Raw genomic sequence first — 18,747 nt, forward strand, 5'->3', positions numbered from 1 at the left:
TGTAAGCTTCCCACAATATTTTTTTAAATATCAGACAAACAGGCGTCAGTATGATTAATTCTGATGAGTACTTATGTTTTTCCTACACCAGTGACCTCTGGAAGCTCAGCTAGCTAAGCACAGTGTCTCTTCAGCTAACTGAAATGTTTGTAAATAAATGATATCTTTTCTCCATTAACATGTCTCCATCTTGACCTACAAGAAAGAATTGTGTGGGCATTCTTGGATGACTAATTTGTCTTTTCTTTAGTCCAGTGCAAAAGAGCAAAATTCTTCAGAAACCACTATATATATATATATATTCCAGACATTGTTGCCAAAAGAGAATTCTTCCTACATTTAAGAAAATGTTTCCCAAGTTTCTATTTTTTAGTAAGCCTGAAATTGAGTGATTGACAATAAATTATATTTGAATTTTGATTTGTGGCTAAAATAGAGCTTCTATGTATGATCTCACTTCACTCAAGTGGAAACCCTATAGCCTGAGTATTATTATTTCCATATTGCAAATATATTAACTAATACTCAAGAAAATAAAATAAATTCTCCAGGTTTTACAGACAGAAAATGTTCAGTTAGGTCTTCATTCCTAGAACATGGCCCTTGGCCACCATGCCAAAGAATACAAATGCAAATACATGGGACATGAATTCACAGATATAAAGACATTCTTTTTAAAATGAGGCATCCTCAATACATAAGCAATAGCAGCAAACCCAAGCAGATGGAATTCATCAAACTCAAAAGCTTATGCATAGCTGACAGAACAACCAATAGGATAGAGACATTCTTCAGGATGAAAGAAAATACTTGCCAATCAACCTTTATGTTTTTTCCAAAATATATAAGGAACTCAAATTAATACCAAGAAAACAAAGAACTCTGTTTAATAAGAGGCAAAGGAATTAAATACATAATTCTTAAGAAGAAGGCAAAGAAAAGCATGCCATGCATGTCAAAAAGTCTTCAGTATCACTACTCATCAAAGAAATGGAATGAATAATTAACTTATACCCTTAACAAATGGCTATTATAGCCAAAGTCTACTAACAAAAACCTCTGTGATCAGTGTGCAATTTCACTTTATGAATTATTGGCCAGCCTTCTGAGACTCCCAACACAATACAGGATTTTGCTGTTTGTTCTGACTGCCCACCAAACTATTTGATAAGACCCAGAGCTGAAAAGTCTCACATTTTAATTGCAAGGTGAAGGGAAATTAAGCTGTAACTAAATTGTAAGATTCTGCCCTGGTGATTAGTTTCTATAGTCCAGAAGACACTATGTAGGCTACTCAGGGAGAAAAGGAGTCAATGACCTTTCCCACGGTGAATATCACAATCTACTAGGTAATATGTGCTCACTGGTGTAATAATGGCTTTGTCTTATGGGATAACCCACCACTTTCTAATTGGACTAGAGGCCTGCTCTATAAGAGGGTTTTCTTTTTAATTAGGTATTTTCTTCATTTACATTTCCAATGCTATCTCAAAAGTCCCCCATACCCCCCCCAACTCCCCTACCCACCCACTCCTACTTCTTGGCCCTGGAGTTCCCCTATACTGAGGCATATAAAGTTTGCAAGACCAAGGGGCCTCTCTTTCCACTGATGGCCGACTAGGCCATCTTTTGATAGACATGCAGCTAGAGACAGGACCTCTGGGGGTACTGGTTAGTTCATATTGTTGTACCACCTATAGGGTTGCAGACCCCTTTAGCTCCTTGGGTAGTTTCTCTAGCTCCTCCATTGGGGGCCCTGTGTTCCATCCAATAGCTGACTGTGAGCATCCACTTCTGTGTTTGCTAGGCCCTGGCATAGCCTCACAAGCGACAGCTTTATCAGGGTTCTTTCAGCAAAATCTTGCTAGTGTATGCAATGGTGTCAGCGTTTGGAGGCTGATTCTGGGATGGATCCCCAGGTATGGCAGTCTCTAGATGGTCCATCCTTTCGTCTCAGCTCCAAACTTTGTCTCTGTAACTCCTTCCATGGGTGTTTTCTTCCCAATTCTAAGAAGGGGCAAAGTGTTCACACTTTGGTCTTCGTTCTTTTTGAATCTCATGTGTTTTGCAAATTGTATCTTATATCTTGGGTGTTCTAAGTTTCTGGGCTAATATCCACATATCAGTGAGTACATATCATGTGAGTTCTTTTGTGATTGGGTTACCTCACTCAGGATGATGTCCTCCAGGTCCATCCATTTGCCTAGGAATTTCATAAATTCATTCTTCTTAATAGCTGAGTAGTACTCCATTGTGTAAATGTACCACATTTTCTGTATCCATTCCTCTGCTGAGGGGCATCTGAGTTCTTTCCAGCTTCTGGCTATTATAAATAAGGCTGCTATGAACATAGTGGAGCATGTGTCCTTCTTACTGGTTGGAACATCTTCTGAAAGAGAAACACTCCTCCATTGTTGGTGGGATTGCAAGCTTGTACAACTACTCTGGAAATCAGTCTGGAGGTTCCTCAGAAAATTGGACATAGTACTACCAGAGGATCCCACAATACCTCTCCTGGGCATATATAAGAGGGATTTTATGCCTGATAAACTCCATCAAAATCCTGTGGCTGAGGAGATCATAGGGCAAACTTAATACTGTTACTTATCAAAATCGTCATGATGCCTACTTGGTATCTATATCTTGTTTATGCCCATAGACAAATGATATTTCAACCCCATGGCTACATAGATCATCCTGGGTCTTAAAAAGCAAAACAAAACAAAAAAAAAAAAACCCACAGACAAGCAACATAAACATTATGAGTGTATGAAGGTGACATGTAATAGGGGTGAGAGGGGATCTGGGGACATAGCAATTAGAATGAATGTTATACATGTATGAAATTGTCAAAGAACAAATTCAATAAATGTTTTTAAGGGAAAGTGACTTTTACCAAGGAAGAAATGATAGTTGGTTTTATGAGCTTATGAAAAAAACCCAGTCGTGGTATGGTATTTGTAGGATATAAATCAATATAACCATACAGAAATAAATGTTCAAGATTATGTATTCCTACTTATAGTGGCATAAATCCTAATACCAAAGATATGGAATCAATCTAAGTGCCCATAAATTCTGGGAGGATAAAGAAAATATGGCATATATACACAACAGAATTCTCGGATTTTAAAAATGTGAAGATCTCACTTGTGACAAAGTGAATGAACTCAGACACCATGTTTAGTTGGATTATCTAGCCACAGAAGACAAAAACTTCATAGCTATACTTACTAAATATAAAAATGAATTTATAGATGGAGAAAGAAGAAAATATGGATATTTATCATATAAAATAATATATCACTATTTAAGATTACAGAGATTTAAAATGTTTTGATCACAGAAAATTATGTCCATTGGAGGTGATAAATACACTAATTAGTTTGATCCAGTTATTCCATTCTATATAACTATATCAAAACTATATACATACACTTATTTTCCATTGGCCAACAAAACAATTAAGTACTTTAAAATATAACAAGAAAACTTCAAAAGATTTTAATCTGCTTATACAAAGCAGTGATATATATATATATATATACTCTGATTACTAATCTTATGCCGTCAAGACTTTATACATTTCAAATTGAAATAAAATCTAATTAATTACAAAGCCCCATGTATAAATCATTTTGACAATAAAAGTCACCTTGTTTTCTATTATTTTTAAGGTGAGATAGTACTTACAAAACCAAATATAGACTTCCATCTGCAAATTATATTATTTAGTCAAAGTACATTTTGTGTGCTGCCCAAATGAAAGAAAAAATATTCATTTTACTCATTAGATATTTCTAATTTTCTCTTATTATTTAATAATTAAAACCAGTTTGTTGGCTTACCTATTATTGTATGATAACAATTTCTTAAATAAAATGTATTTTCAGTTTTGCATAGGTTAGATAGCACTAGCTGTTATAATCAATTCCAACTTTCTTTAATTTTAAAAATGTATTACATTTCTTCATTATAGGTTTACTGTGTTAACACATTCTCCCCCATATCCTCTCTCCTTCCTTTATCACTACTTCTATTAGTCATTTTTCTCTAGAAAATTTTTGTTTTTACATCACTGTAAATATATGATTTTTTTGTGTCTATAAAAAATCTGGGACCTACATGTAAGAGAAAACATATTTTGTCGCTGAAACTGGCTTAGTTTAATATTTATTTCTAACTATATGCATCTTTCCAAAAATAGCAAAAATATCCTTCTTCGTGGTTGAAAACTTTTATTTTGTATATGTAGCACATTTTCTTTACCCATTCCGCTGCTGCTGGACACCAAAGTTGGCTCCATTTCTTAGCTATTGTGATCAGTGTTGTGATGAATGTGATGTGTGGGTACCCCTGTGATATACTGACTTGCTCAACTCCAACTTTCAGTAGCTGCAACAGGAGTTTACCTCTGTTTATACAGTAGTCAGTGGTATTTCTTGTAAGTTTCTTTTCTTCATAATTCATTAACTAGTTTCCTACCATTATCATGAAATAACTCAAAGCAATTAGCCTATCAAGAGAAAAGTTTTAATTGGGTCATGGTTTTGAGCTCAAATCTAAGCTTGAGTGGCCCTATCCCATGGATCTCCAGCAAAGCAGTACATAACAGCAGAAGCATGTAGCAGAAGAAGCCAAGAGCTGAAAAAGCAAAGATAAAGAGGAAGGGGCTGAGGTTCTTCAGTCCCCTCTCAGAGCACGCATCATAGTAGGCCTCACCTCTCAAATGTTCCATCACCTCCCAACTGCACCAGTCTGAGGACCAAGCCCAAAACACGTGGACCTGTGGAGAATAATTATCAAAATCTAGCAACAGGGCTATTCATGAGACCAGGTGATTTCTATCCTATAGTGTTGCCACATTCTTCAATAAGTTAGCAGAAGAGGAAGCAAGTTTAGCAAGCAACAACTCTGGCCTGCTTCGGCTCAGTTCCTTTAGCATGATCTCCCCCCAAAGAAGCTGTGCTGTCGAGCCCAACTGCTTCCTAGCTTTACCTTGTTTTAGGGCAGGAAGTCTTGGATTTACAGTTTTGAAAAGTCTTATTAGTTGCCTGCCTCTGTTCTACCAAACCTAATGACTTTTTGTTTTGTATCAATAACCCAGAGCTAAGTAAAAACATTCCCTTTGGTATGTAAATATAATCTGAGAAATGAGACTATGGTTCTTCCTCAAAACTACTGTATGCATGAAGGGGTGTTCTTGTGTGTAGTGTATACATGTATGCACACATGTGTACGTAGTTGTTTACATGTGAGCAGGGGACAGAAGTTTATATTGGGTGGCATTCTTCATCATTCTCTATCTTATTCTTTGAGACAAGGTCTCTCGCTGAACCTAGAGCTCTGGTTTGCAAGTGTTCCAGGGACCCTATCTCCCCAGTGCTAAGGTTAAAGACATGGGCTCCATACCTGTTAGGGGTGCTGAAGATGGAAATCTGCGTCCTTGTGTTTGTGCACCAAACACTTAATATATGGGAACATATCCCCATCCCCAAACTAATTTACATTTATCTAACTTGGATTATAGATGAACATTTATCAAAACACCCCTAAGCTATGGTAAAAGAATTTCATAAAACAAATCCAGATAAACGCCAAGGAAACAGTTCTGGATATTCATTCAAGAATTGCATATCCAACACGTGCTTATATCTCTTTATATGGCTTTGCGTGACTATTTGAGTGTCTATAATAAAGAAGAGAACTACATCCAGAATCACTTTTGCCATCTCTAACCTTGGAACAGTAATAAATAGCATCATCTCATTAAGTAGAAATAATCAAACACATAGCAAGGGATTAACTGCAACTAATGCTGCACATAAAAGGTCCTATATCAATATGCATTGTGCCAGAAATATAAAAGTATAGCTAGACATTTTTAAAATGTAAATAAGTCACTAGAATTTACTATTATTTTCACCACTTAAACTGTTATTATACAAAGTCCCAGGACACAAACATGCTTTGTAACATAATTAAATTCTTGGTCTTTAAAGCAATTTATACAAATACCAGTACTGGAGACTTGAATATATTCTATTTTGATAAGCTTTACATTTTAAATGGAAACTTCATAGCTTGGGAATGCTTTTCAGAGGAGCCCTCTGTCAAGAGAGTTCTGCTGCAGATACCCTCTTGGGCATACATGTGTTGCCAAGAACAAACTTCCAGAGACAGAATAGAACAGGAAAGAACAGAAGTGCTAGGCAAAATCTCCAAGAATGTGCAGTGAGTAGTGTCTATAATTGAAGGGGAGAAAAGGGCAAGAGGGGGTAGACTCAGAGCTTTCCACCAAACCTAGACCATTTGAGTGTTTATGTGCATATGTGTTTATAGGCAAAGCTACTTTTACAACTGCTGAGTCCATAACATTAGTTTTTCATGGTGAAATCAAATCTATGATCTTAATTTTTCTCAATTGAGCAAATGTTCTTACATTTTTATCGTAAAAATCTCTACCTTACACAAATAGATTCAAGTACTCAAATAGCTTACTGTGTAGACAGTATAAAGCAGAAAAAGGAAAAACACTCTCAAATAGTTAATAGCTATCTTTGTTGCATTAAGAAAGCCTATAAATTTATTTGAATACGTGGTTTAAGGTTAAGGATTCTCCTCAGGCCACCCACAAAACATTTGTTTGACTGCTATGCTCTTTCCCTATCCTTTCGTCCCTTTGGCCCCAAGGCTGACAAGCCACCCCCCGGGGCCTCCCATTTGTTCTCAGCTCCTCCACAGTATCCAGTCTGGGATGCTGGAGAGTGAGAGCCTGTTATCTAGGACTGCCCCTTGTCCACCCTCCACCCCCAACCCCCACCCTTCGGTGAGCTGGGATTTCATGGCTTCCCACAGCCAGACACCTACCCTGGGCCACGTGGAAAGCATGCGGCAGTCCTTCTGCATCCACCTGCCCAGAGCACCAGAACTCTGGTGGGACTCGGAGTTCCCCCCACTCCCTTTACTCTCCCACACTCATGGCCCCGCATGTCATGTGCATGGATATATAAGAACTGTAAAAGGCACACTTAAATTACTTCATAATGTATAATCACAGAGAAGTATGATACTTTCTTCATATGCTAAACAGTAAAATGCTGTTTTGTTTTTTATTGAGACATGGATGCTTTTATAACTCAATAACTCTCCCATAAAATTAGCGGTTACAGATGTGGTTATAGTCACCCAGATAAACGCCTTTCTACACACCTGTACCACATGAGACTACTAACTCTCCAGAAGTGAAAAGAACAGAAACCAGTCCTCACAATGCAAATGAATAGCAGTTTGTCTTAATTTGAGATTTCTGGGTTACTGGAGCATGTTTTTCCAGGAATAAAACTCTATAACATATAAAATCAAGGACTCCTGGATAATGTTTTAAAATGGACGTCAATAAAGACTGTTGGATTTTGTTTGTCTGCCAAGAAGACAGTGTGACACAGTGGAAAGAGAGTTAAACATGGGTTCTGAAGTCCTGACTGCTTGGTCTGTGTCAGGCAGGTACTTTCCATGTACTTACACACACTAGCTGGGCTCTTTTACACACAACAGGCTCATGGAAATAGTGTTCTTTCTTTGTAGAATTATTGTAAAGTCAATGCAATCAGCCACGTTGTGATTCCTAGTTGAATTCTATTGTCTCCCAGCTTGAGTCTGAGGATGCATTACACGTTTAGGGACACATCCGGACAGACCCGCTGGAAGCGTGCTGGCAAAGGTACTGGGACGTCCACAGTGTTCTCTTTGAAATAGAAAGCAGCTTGGAAAGCTGAAGTAGCCATCACTCCATGGCTCCTGGAGGGATGAGAGAAGCTGCCATCTCTCCCTGGAAGTTGTCTGCTAGGTTCCATCATCTGGAACATGTGTGCAAAGTATCACGACAGAAAGTGGAGCACTGCTTTTCTGATGGTCCTCAAACTTGTGTTTCACACGGGCAATGTTAGTACATGAAGACTTCACTCCTCCTGTTGTTGCGAAAGTTGAATGACTCCTGTGGACATCAAGGGACCCAGCAGGTTCTGGGTAGGAAGTTGACATATTAGCATGCTGTGGGCATTCTGGGGAGTAGGGATTCCAGAGTAGTCAGCAGGAACTGAAAGATACCGGATCTTATGTGACTGAAAGTGGGAAGACCACGTTGATCATTGCCATTGCGTGATGACACCTGTGTCTGTGTGCCGGTGATGCATAGAAAACACAAAAGCACTTGCCTATGTCATATGACCAGTCAATTTACGTTTACTCAAGAAAGTCATTTTTTTACTCTTGAGAACTAAAAACTTCTGTGAAATAGGATGTGAAATTCAAATGATGTTGCCACATGGGCCCTTTTTCCTTTTCTCAAACATAAAAAGGGATGTGAAAAACTTCTCTGAAACACATGCTCAACATACCATGAGGGTTTTTTAAAACAGTAGAAATACTTCCTCTCCTCACTGAGTCTCTGAGCCTGACACAGGCCTGCCATGATATATAAGTGCAATATTAACTTTTAAAATTGACGCACAGGCATGTCTCCAAGACTCTTAGAGGCAGATTTGAAAAATAATTTCCAACTGTTTCTTTCTGGTTTTGTTTTCTTCTTCTGTGACAGTGTAGTATGAGTCCCTTGAGTTCAACCATCCCTGCTCCTCCCACTTACCTAGTTATGAGACTGCACTGTTTTACTTATCTGTAACATGTTACAGGATGAAGTTAGATAACCTGTAAGTAAGTGCCACCAAGCAAAACACCTCTGGCATTATCAGGAGATTGATAGCTTTCCAGCCTCTGGGTCCCATGCCTCAACACCTTTCAAATACACCTTTCTATTCCCGGTATCCAAAGTCAGGATGGCAAGCCAATTAAGGAACCCCTTTTTGGTCTTCCCTCTGCTCTAGCAAGTTATTCTAGGGCCTGTTTTCTTGCCTATAAAAGGGGGGTTATGGTACCTCTTAAAGTTATTTTCATGGAAGTTAAATGGTTTAAGTACAAGAATGCTCAAAAGAGTAACTGCTTTGCACTGAAAGTGTAAGCACTTAATCACGATTCTCTACGTGGGAACGTCTTCTCAGTCCTGGATCTGCAGGACACAGGAACAGTACCTGGGACACGTAAGTACAAAGCAAATATTTGTAAGGAATGATTAAGTGCAGAAGCATGCTGTTTCCCTTTGCTTGACCTAAATGATCCCTTTAGAGACTGTGGGACCTGTGTGGGTGTACACAGGACAAGTGTTTAGAAACTACTCTCAATGGAAATCAAGAAACTTCCCCTGGCTTCTCGTAACCCACACTGTATTTTCCATGACCCATTATCACATGCTTTCACAGTGAATATAACCTGCCCCATCTTGTACCAGGTACAGATCTTAACTAGATTCTTGAACGCTTGTGTGCATGCCAGCACGCCTCTGTGCTGCCTCTGTCCAGGCTGCTGGGAGTGTAGTGTCACTCCTATAGCCCTGCATCAGGATGCAACAAATAGGTCTCTGGAGTGCCTCATTTTCCACAGATCTTGTGAGTAGATAACTGTATCAGAATGATTTGTCTTTTATAGACACCGTTCAATATTTTCCTTTCCCCTAACAATATTTTAAGTGGCAGAGTTAAGTTAAGTGCTACTAGAGTGTGATACATGTCCTGATGACACTCTTGGTGACCTGGAAGTCATTCTAACAGTTTTCAGTGCACAATTGTACATAATGCATTGGGTAGCTCAGGCTCAGTGTGATTATCCTACTGTGAAATCAAAAGTGGCCTCAACATATTCTCTCTGTGTTGCTCTTAACTTTCTCCCATGAAGCTCTACATGACATGAGTCATGTTGTTTTCCTCCTGTGATGTTTTACATGCAAACCCTGGGTACTTAATCCCAAGCCAATGACTCTTGAAAGTCTTCAATGCACTATGACTTGAGAAGAGAACTCTGGGAAGCGTCCTGTGCTGCTTTTACTAAAACACACCAAAGGTAACCTATTTTCCTTAGCTTCAGTGTCCTGCTTTATCTTCTTCTCTCCCTATGTTGAGCCAGCCAAATGTTGGTCATGAGAAGTATGAGGAGCTGCTGGTGTGAAAATAGACCAGCATCTGGGAAGATGTAAGACAAACTTGCTACACATGTATAGAGACTTGGAGTTCTGCATTTGACATTCTATTCCACCTCTCCCTGAAGCTAAACTTGGGAAGACAATTACTTGGGGAAACAACTCCCTAATTTTAGAACAGTTATATTTTTGAATATGGAATTAGTTGCTCTCAGTACTTTGATCATTCCATACTACATTTATGAAGAACTCTTTTGAGGCTTACTGAATAGATTTTCTAGTTCTCATCTTACCAACCAAACAGGCCCTGTGTGATTTGAGCGTGAGCCTCACATTCCATCCCCATAATTAAATACTGAGACAGTAGATGTTTTAATAACAAAAACATCAAGTCATCCATCTCCATTGTACTTGCTCATGTACGTATTAAAGTGCCAGGATATAAACCTCTAGTCTTTTTCAGTGAGCTTCAGACTGTTATGTCAAAAAATACTCTAAAACCTGTTGACACATTTCCCACCTCCAAAGAAATCTTGGAGCTCTTGGCTTTACATTTAACTTATTGAACACATAAGAATATATCAGTCTTAGCTCAAACCCAGGGCCTTATGATTGATCATCTAATTCCAACTTGCCAGAGTTCTACAAAGGACCTATTAAAAGACACATTGCTACGTATAAAGGTGTATATACACACACACACACACACACACACACCCACACACACACACACACCCCCCCCACACACACACCCACACACACAGCAGGTAGCTGAGAAATATCACAGGAATAAGGGTGATATGTAGACTTATCTTTCTTCCTGTAATAAATCATATTCCTTTTCTTTAAAGGATCACATGGGGGATGAAGTAACACAAGGATAAGTTCTGCACACTATTTTCAAATCCCAGCCAGCAGTGCAAGGGCTTGGCTGTGACATGATGATGACCTCACAGCTCAGCACAAAACTCTGAGCCACTCATATTCAGGACAGCACTTTGTATAGAAAATGACTGAATAGGCTTTATCTTCTAACAGGATGTAAATGGATGAAAAGTATAAACTTCAACAGAGGGGAGAAATTGGTACAAATATCTTATTCAAACCTGCATTGCTTGGCTTGTGACTGGCATTCATTTAAATATGAACTATGTGCAAGTTTGTGTAGCTAGCAGGAATGTTAAATCTTTATAGCCTTGCAGAGAATTCTAGGTTGCTTAGAGCTAACAGAGACAGACAAGCCAGAGTGTCACCAAATGATATTAGTCAGCAGGTCTCTGTATAGAGGTGATTTTCTGAGAAAAATTACTTTATCCCATATATTTTTATCATGTTTTCTCTTTCCTTAATTCCTCCCATATCCTCCTTACCTATCCACAGAACTTTATGTTAATAAAATAATTAAATGAAAACAAACAAAAAGAAACACACATACATAAAGACACAAAAATTGAAGGGTGATATATGGACTCATTTTTCTTCCTGTAATAAATCACATTCCTTTTCTTTAAAGGATTACATGGTGGATCATTATTATTATAAAAATAATAATCAAAGATCCAATAATACAAAAGAGTCCTCAAGCAAAGCCAAATAAGATAAACAGTATGGAAGTTTTAATGACAGGCTGTTACATATTTAACTCATCACGATATTTTACATTATCTGTAAGATGACATGGCTAACATTTTGGCCAAAAGAAGACTCGCATGAAGTTGATTATTAATAAATACTAGTCCCTACAGTGGTGTGAATATGCTGCACCCAGAAAACAGCATTACTGGGAGGTATTGCCTTCTTGAAGTATGTGCAGTTTTGTTGGAGCAAGTGTGTCAGTGTGGGTATGAGCTTTAAGACCCTTGTGCTAGCTGGCTAGAAGCCATTCTTCTCCGGTTTGCCATTGGAACAAGATGTAGAACTCTCAGCTCCTCCAGCCCCATGTCTACCAAGATGCTGCCTTGCCTCCCACTTTGATGATAATGGACTGAGCCTCTGAACCTGTAAGCCAGCCCCAATTAAATGTTGTCCTTTATAAGAGTTGCCTTGGTCATAGTGTCTGTTCATAGCAGTAAAACCCTAACTAAGATAGTCCCCATGCTGGATTTCTTATGGGGGTGCAGGACTCAACTCAACCCCTCATCTTTCAAGGGAAGCCACATTTTCTCTAGATTCTAGAAAACACTCTAGGGTGTTCAGTAGAGCTTGCCTATCATTCTTTAATATTTCCCACAATATATGCTACGGAGTGCTGGTCTATTCTTTATGAAAGAAATGGTAAAATTTGATCCATTAGTTTAGGAAGCAGTATTCCATATTATGAGAAAATGTTAATACAAGTTAGTAAATTAAACATTAGAGCCAGATGTGGTGGCACATGTCTTTAATCCCAGCACTTGGGAGACAGAGGCAGGAGGGTCTCCATGAGCTTGAAGCCAGCCTAGTCCATATAGTGAGTTCCAAGTCAGCCCAGGTCCCATAATAAGAAGACTTTGTCCCAAAACAAACAAGGCAAACTAAAAATCTGTTACTTTGAGTCCTCCTAAAATTACTTAGCTAACTAAACTTCCAACTGACTATTAACCAAAATTAGTCCTAGAAGCTAATATTTTGCATATATTTTGAGAAGTCCCTGACCATGGCCTAATTTTTATTCATGGATATTTGGGGTGGGGGGTTATTTTTTGTTTCTGACACAAAGGCTGGAAGACTCTATACAACTCGGGATTCACTCAAACTCATGATCCCTTTGAAGCAGCCTCCTGAGCTCTCAGGGAGTAGAGCACCACCAAATCAATGTCAGGGTATCAAGTCGTTTATTGTTGGATTATTGATTGATTGGTCAGTTGAGTGAATGATTTCTGGCACTTATTCCTAGACTTACCCAACCTGATCAGAAGCTCAACTCCTTTTCTTCTGTGTGAAGCTTCTTCTCTGGAAATAATTTCCCCCTTTTTTATAACTAAATTTTAGTCAGACATAACCTAATCACTGGCTTGTCTCCTTGAAACCTTCACTTAAAGTGTCTCCCCACTTTAGATGATTAGAACTAGCTTTGTGATTAGAGCCACAATTATTTCATGGCATATACGTGCTACTATTCAGATTTTTGTTTACTATGACTCTCCTTAATAAGCTCAGCACAGCCCATGAGGAACTTTAACGTAATTTGTATGCCAACTGAGTCATTGCTGTTTGCTTTTCTTAACATTCACCTGATGTAAACTCTAAAGAATAAAGATGACTTAGTAATGTTATAGAGAATCATTTTCAAGTCCTTTCTCTCAATACTTTTTAAAAATAGACACCTTCTAACTCTTGAGTACAGTCAAACTACTTGTGTCAGATGCTAAGACTTCTTGCTCCTATAATTTCACACTCACTGAGCAGCCTTTCTCTATCTCTCCCTTATTTTATCCTTTTCCCAGCCTCTGGTGACAACCATTCTACTCCTCAGATGCATTTGTTTTCAGTTTTTATCTGCATCATATGAGACCTTGAGGATATCACTTCCTAGACATTGTCTATCTCAGTTAAAACAATAATTCCTGACTTATCCATGCTATAACAAATTGCAGGATTTCATCCTTTTATAGCAGAATACTAGTCCAGTGTACATATGTGCCGAGTTTTCTGTAGTCATGAAATAAGTGATAGACATTTTGGTATCCCGTGTCTATGACAAACACAGCTGCAGTTGACATAGGAGCTTAGCTGTGGCTTCACCACGTTTGTTTTCCTCTTTTAGAGAGATCCCAGGCACTGACACAGCCAGGTCATTTGGTAGTCCTGTCTGAAGTTTTCTGAGTAACTGTTTCCCAGAGTGGTTACTCTAGTTTCCATACCAGGCATCTGTGTATGAGTAACTGCATCATAAAGTGTTCTAACCTAACTCGTAACTGTCTTATTCTGTTATACCTAGCCTTGAAGATATCTTCACTGTTTACTGCGCTAAACGACTTGTGCTGGCTGTCCGAAGCCTCTGGGAACCGAGATCATTCACCCTTTCCCAAACTCTATAAAAGTTGTTAGTGTTTCCTCATAAACATAAATGTTTATCTTAGAGGTAATTTGTGAGGCCCTGTAGTTCATTCTCTTGCTGGAACTTGATGACCCGACAAGTACCCTAAGTCTTGGCAAAGTTAACCTTCTCGCCTTGGTGTTCGGTAGCTAAAGTTGACAAAGATCCAACACCTGCCCACGCAGGACCACTGAGGGCATAAAACCAGATAATTAATTTAGAGATCACAATATTATCTGGAATCGCTTCTAGGCCTCTTGGCTTAGATCAAGTGTAGAATATTATCTGGGGCATATCCAGTGCTTAAGAAATGCTAATTGGTAATTTGGTGAAAGATGTATAGACAATTTAATAGCCACAGGATTCAATGTGCTACTAGAAATCCTTTCTCTCTCAATGTCACTAGGTTATGAATGGCTGGAGTAGCAAGATGGAAGCCCAGCAATAGAAGGTGGTGCAGCCCAGAACTGGGCAGAGATTACACAGAAATCACTTGAACTGTGTAACATCACACAGCAAATAGAAGTGCACACATACTAGGAAGCAGGAAGCTATGAGCTCTTGTGAAGATCTGAATGACTTACCCACGATCTTGCTGACAGCATTCAGCAAGCTGGCAGTATTTGTATTTCCACTAAAAATAATGAGGGGAGCACTCACCAGCATCCTGCTTGCTCTGAAGCAAGTTGCCATCTTGATTAGGCCTCCTCTACTAACTCCATACATACGTATGACTGTATCATTTCACTAGAGTTGGGCAAAGGGAGTTTCTGTCTCCTAGAAATCTTACTCCCTTGTGATACATCTCACTGTAGTTCTCAGCTTCTCACAAACCACACACGTCAGTAACTGAGTCTTCAAGTGTATGGCTTCCCAACTGGACTGTAAACTGTTACAGAGTTGTTGTTGTTTTTTCTTATGTTTTTGAAGCTATGTTCCTGAAACTTAAAATTGTAGATGAATAATAGGACCTCAATGACTATTTGATAAACGAAAGAATAAGTACGGGAATAGGATATGTATAGCATGCTGATCAACTTCAAAGCATAGGTGAATGTGTCCTAGAATAGACACGGGACAGTCAAAGGGGAACCCATACCACATAGAGTTAACTGAACTTCAGATGCAGGCAGCTGAGGGAGCATCTTCCAACTATGGACCAGCCAAGCAGCTTCCTCTTGCATCGTAAGTCTAGAGGCAGACTCTGCTTTCAGCCAGGGGGTACAAGAACCTAAGAAAACCCATCTGTGACCTAATGATTCCAGAGATGCTCACTGAAATTTCAAGCTGCACCAATTTCTGCATCACACAGAAATAAGCTGCGTGATATTTATGGAGTAGTTCCTATAATAAACAACACCAAAATTGAATATTTGTTCAAATACACAAGTAAGAAATTAAATTTGGGTTTCAAACAGATGACATAAGCACTTAAAAATTAATTCAAATTATTACAGTTGAATCATGAAGCTCTTGGGTTGTTGGTTTATTTGTTTGTTTTAACTTCAACCGGCTATTGGATTTTATATTTTACCTCACTATTGACATCTACAAAAGGAAAAAGTTAGTTGACACATCAGTGGAGAAAGTGAAGCTTCTGCAGCAAGAACACTTGCCTTAGAACATAGACAGTACTGTTCACCTTGAAATTGCTAGCATTGTAATGTGTGTGACAAGCTTAATAAATAATAATAAATGAATCAGATAGTGGTAAACACCTATATCTGAGGATTTCCAAAGGGCTTCCTGACTTAAATGGAGTCCTTCTAAACACTGACCTGTATGTTAAAGACATTTTTAAAAATGGTCAAAATCTACACAATTTCAAGACATGATAACATCTCGGAGCCATGGATAGAAGACAAGAATGGTTCACCAAGGGCCAGGGCACTGTATGCTATCATGGAAGATTGAATCTGTGGAGCAGACACTCTCACGGGTGAGCAGGAGTGTTCTAATAGACTCTTAACCATCATTCCTATTATCAATGTCACTTTAGCCATTCGGTATGAAAAACTTGCCATAGCCATTTCATCAACTATTAACTACTTATCTACAAACAGAATTGGAAGGTTTGCCTGCAGAAATGTTCTTGTTTCTATAGCAAAGGCACAAAGTTTGTAGCATGTATTCTAGCAGTTGATCTCCAGTTTTTCAGAGATAACACTCTACAACAAAAGCGAAAAAATAAGTAACTGAGATCAACTCTACCCTGAATGAGTCGTAGCTGATATTTTATTTTTATTCAAAAACACATTCATTGTATCTTATTTCTAATCTCATCATTTTGGCTTTTGAATAAAGAGGGTGCATGTGTTTGGAAACACAGCATTTAGGTAAGCTTGTCAGAACCTGTTTAGCCTGTATTCACTCACTGGAAATGAAATTACTACCCACCGACAGTCGGAGAGTGCTAATTTCTTTCAATCTGCCATGGAGAATCATAAATACACATTAATATTTGAAATTAAGCACATAACCCATTTTCAGAATGCATTATTTCTTGAAGATCCCTGAACACAGGGCATATAAGATTAAAAACTCCTTTATGCCAACTATGTAAAAGAAAAAACAAAGAAGAATCATTTGTGAAGACTTGTAAAATAATCTCTTAAAATTAAAGCAGTATATTTATGAGCATAAATACAAGGAAAGTTTCAAAACATCACAAACAAGGGGGATCTTAAGATCTCCTTCAGTTACTGACTATATTCAAAACCAGGCTGGGAACCCAGTGGGTGAATACATAACTGGAGTAGTGTATAGATTGACTTATTGTTGTACATAAAGGTTCATAAAGATACATAAAGGAAAAGGCCTTTGATGTATGTCTCCTGAGAGGCTGGTCTGTGTCCTATTCAAATTATTTCCAATAATATCAAACTATTACTAACTAAATTTGAGTGGACTATTTTCCCTCAATATATTTGTGAAATAAAACAGCAGATTTGGAAAATCTAAAATATGAGTCCAAAGTGCCCTGTCATATTCATATATATATATATATATATATATATATATATATATATATATATATGTCCTTTGATTGTCACTTCCATTTTCCTTCTCTCTCTGAACTTCATGGCTGACTTTCTGGTCAGAGTCAGTTGGTGGTTCATCTCCTCACTGTTGAAATAGAGGAAAAGTAGTTTACTTCCATGTGGCCTATACCTCCATTTTTTTCTTTTAAGAGATTAAAAATCAAACTTTTTCATTAAAAAAAATTACCTATTTGGAGAAAATCAGCTCTGTTCCCAAGATCTCCACACAATCTGATACAATTAGAGAGATTCTGAACTTGTATCTATTTGACAGTGGCCAAAACAGAGCAGAATGGAAACACATCTATAATTCCTAGAACTAGGAAATAGGATTTAGCTTAAGCATCTAACAGGTAAAAGACTCACTACTTAGAAAAGGCTTTAGCTTAATCACAATCTAACAAAGTACTACAGCATAGGTCCTAACCTCCATTTTAATACTGTCTCCTGGATTCAAAATTGTCATCCATAATATGATGCCATTAGAACTCCTCAGAAAAGGAATGAAAGCCTAAGCAGCTTCAACCCCAATGGTTACACAGAGGAGGGGTCCCCAAGAGGTACTGTAAAGAAAGAAGCAGAGAGAGGGGAAAGAACTTGGGAATCTATGCCATTGAGCACGGGAAACAGGGGTGATTAGGGAAAGCCTGAGGGAAGTGGCAGAACTCGACCAGATCTTGTTCAGAGCATAATTATTGTTCAGAGTGGCAGAGGAAAGGTGTCAAAGGAGATGTTAGAGATCAGTGTGTAGCCACAGTGTTGATTAGAAAGTGGACTGAAGATCACGGATGGAGACAGCAGTGAAGACCTGGTATCTAGGATGAGAGGTCTGGAGCTTATTCTGAAACAATGCAGCTTCCAGTATGACCAAGGAATACGATGACCCTAGCAAAGATAGGCAAGCTGGACTCCTAATGACTGAGTAGACTAGCTCACTTGTGACCTCTTCCTTCCAATACTTTCCATCACAACTTCACTACTCTGTATTAACATCTGTGAGCACCTTGAAACCATGGTGGTTTGTTCTGGTTTTCTCCTTGATACTTGGTGATACAAAAGAGATATATTTCAATACTTGTTTTACCACCATGGTTGCCATAACAACCCGATTCCTCTCATGTCTGTATTTCCAAAACACTGTGTAGGTAAGCCTAGGCACTCTTCTCTCATCCAAAACAGCCTTATGTAGCTCAGGATGGTGTCAAACTCACTGGATAGTAGAATATGGCCTTGATCCTTCTGCCTCTACTTCCCAAGGGCTAAGATTAGAATTTTTGCCACCATGCCATTCTATATAATGCTAGAGATTGAACCCAGGGTATCATGCACATCAGGCAAACACCTTATAAACCAAGCTGTGTCCCTAAACCCTAGCACTGTTGATCTTGCATGACAAAGCTTCTCCCCAAAAGAAGCAGGATGCTACTCCCACACACACTGAACCCTTATGAAACTAGACTTTAAGCTTCTAATCTTAGCTCTTAGACATGTGACTGAATCCAGGCCTGAGCTTAACATCTGAGCTAACCAGTACTTATTTTTCTAAGAACAGTGATTTTATATTTTTTTCTTTTTTCCCAATAACTATTATTTTTATTCGCTTTACATGCCAATCACAGCCCCATTCTGTCCTCTTCTCCCAGTTCCACCCTTACAAA

Source organism: Mus musculus, chromosome 12, assembly GCF_000001635.26.
Source record: "Mus musculus strain C57BL/6J chromosome 12, GRCm38.p6 C57BL/6J".
Classification (NCBI taxonomy): domain Eukaryota; kingdom Metazoa; phylum Chordata; class Mammalia; order Rodentia; family Muridae; genus Mus; species Mus musculus.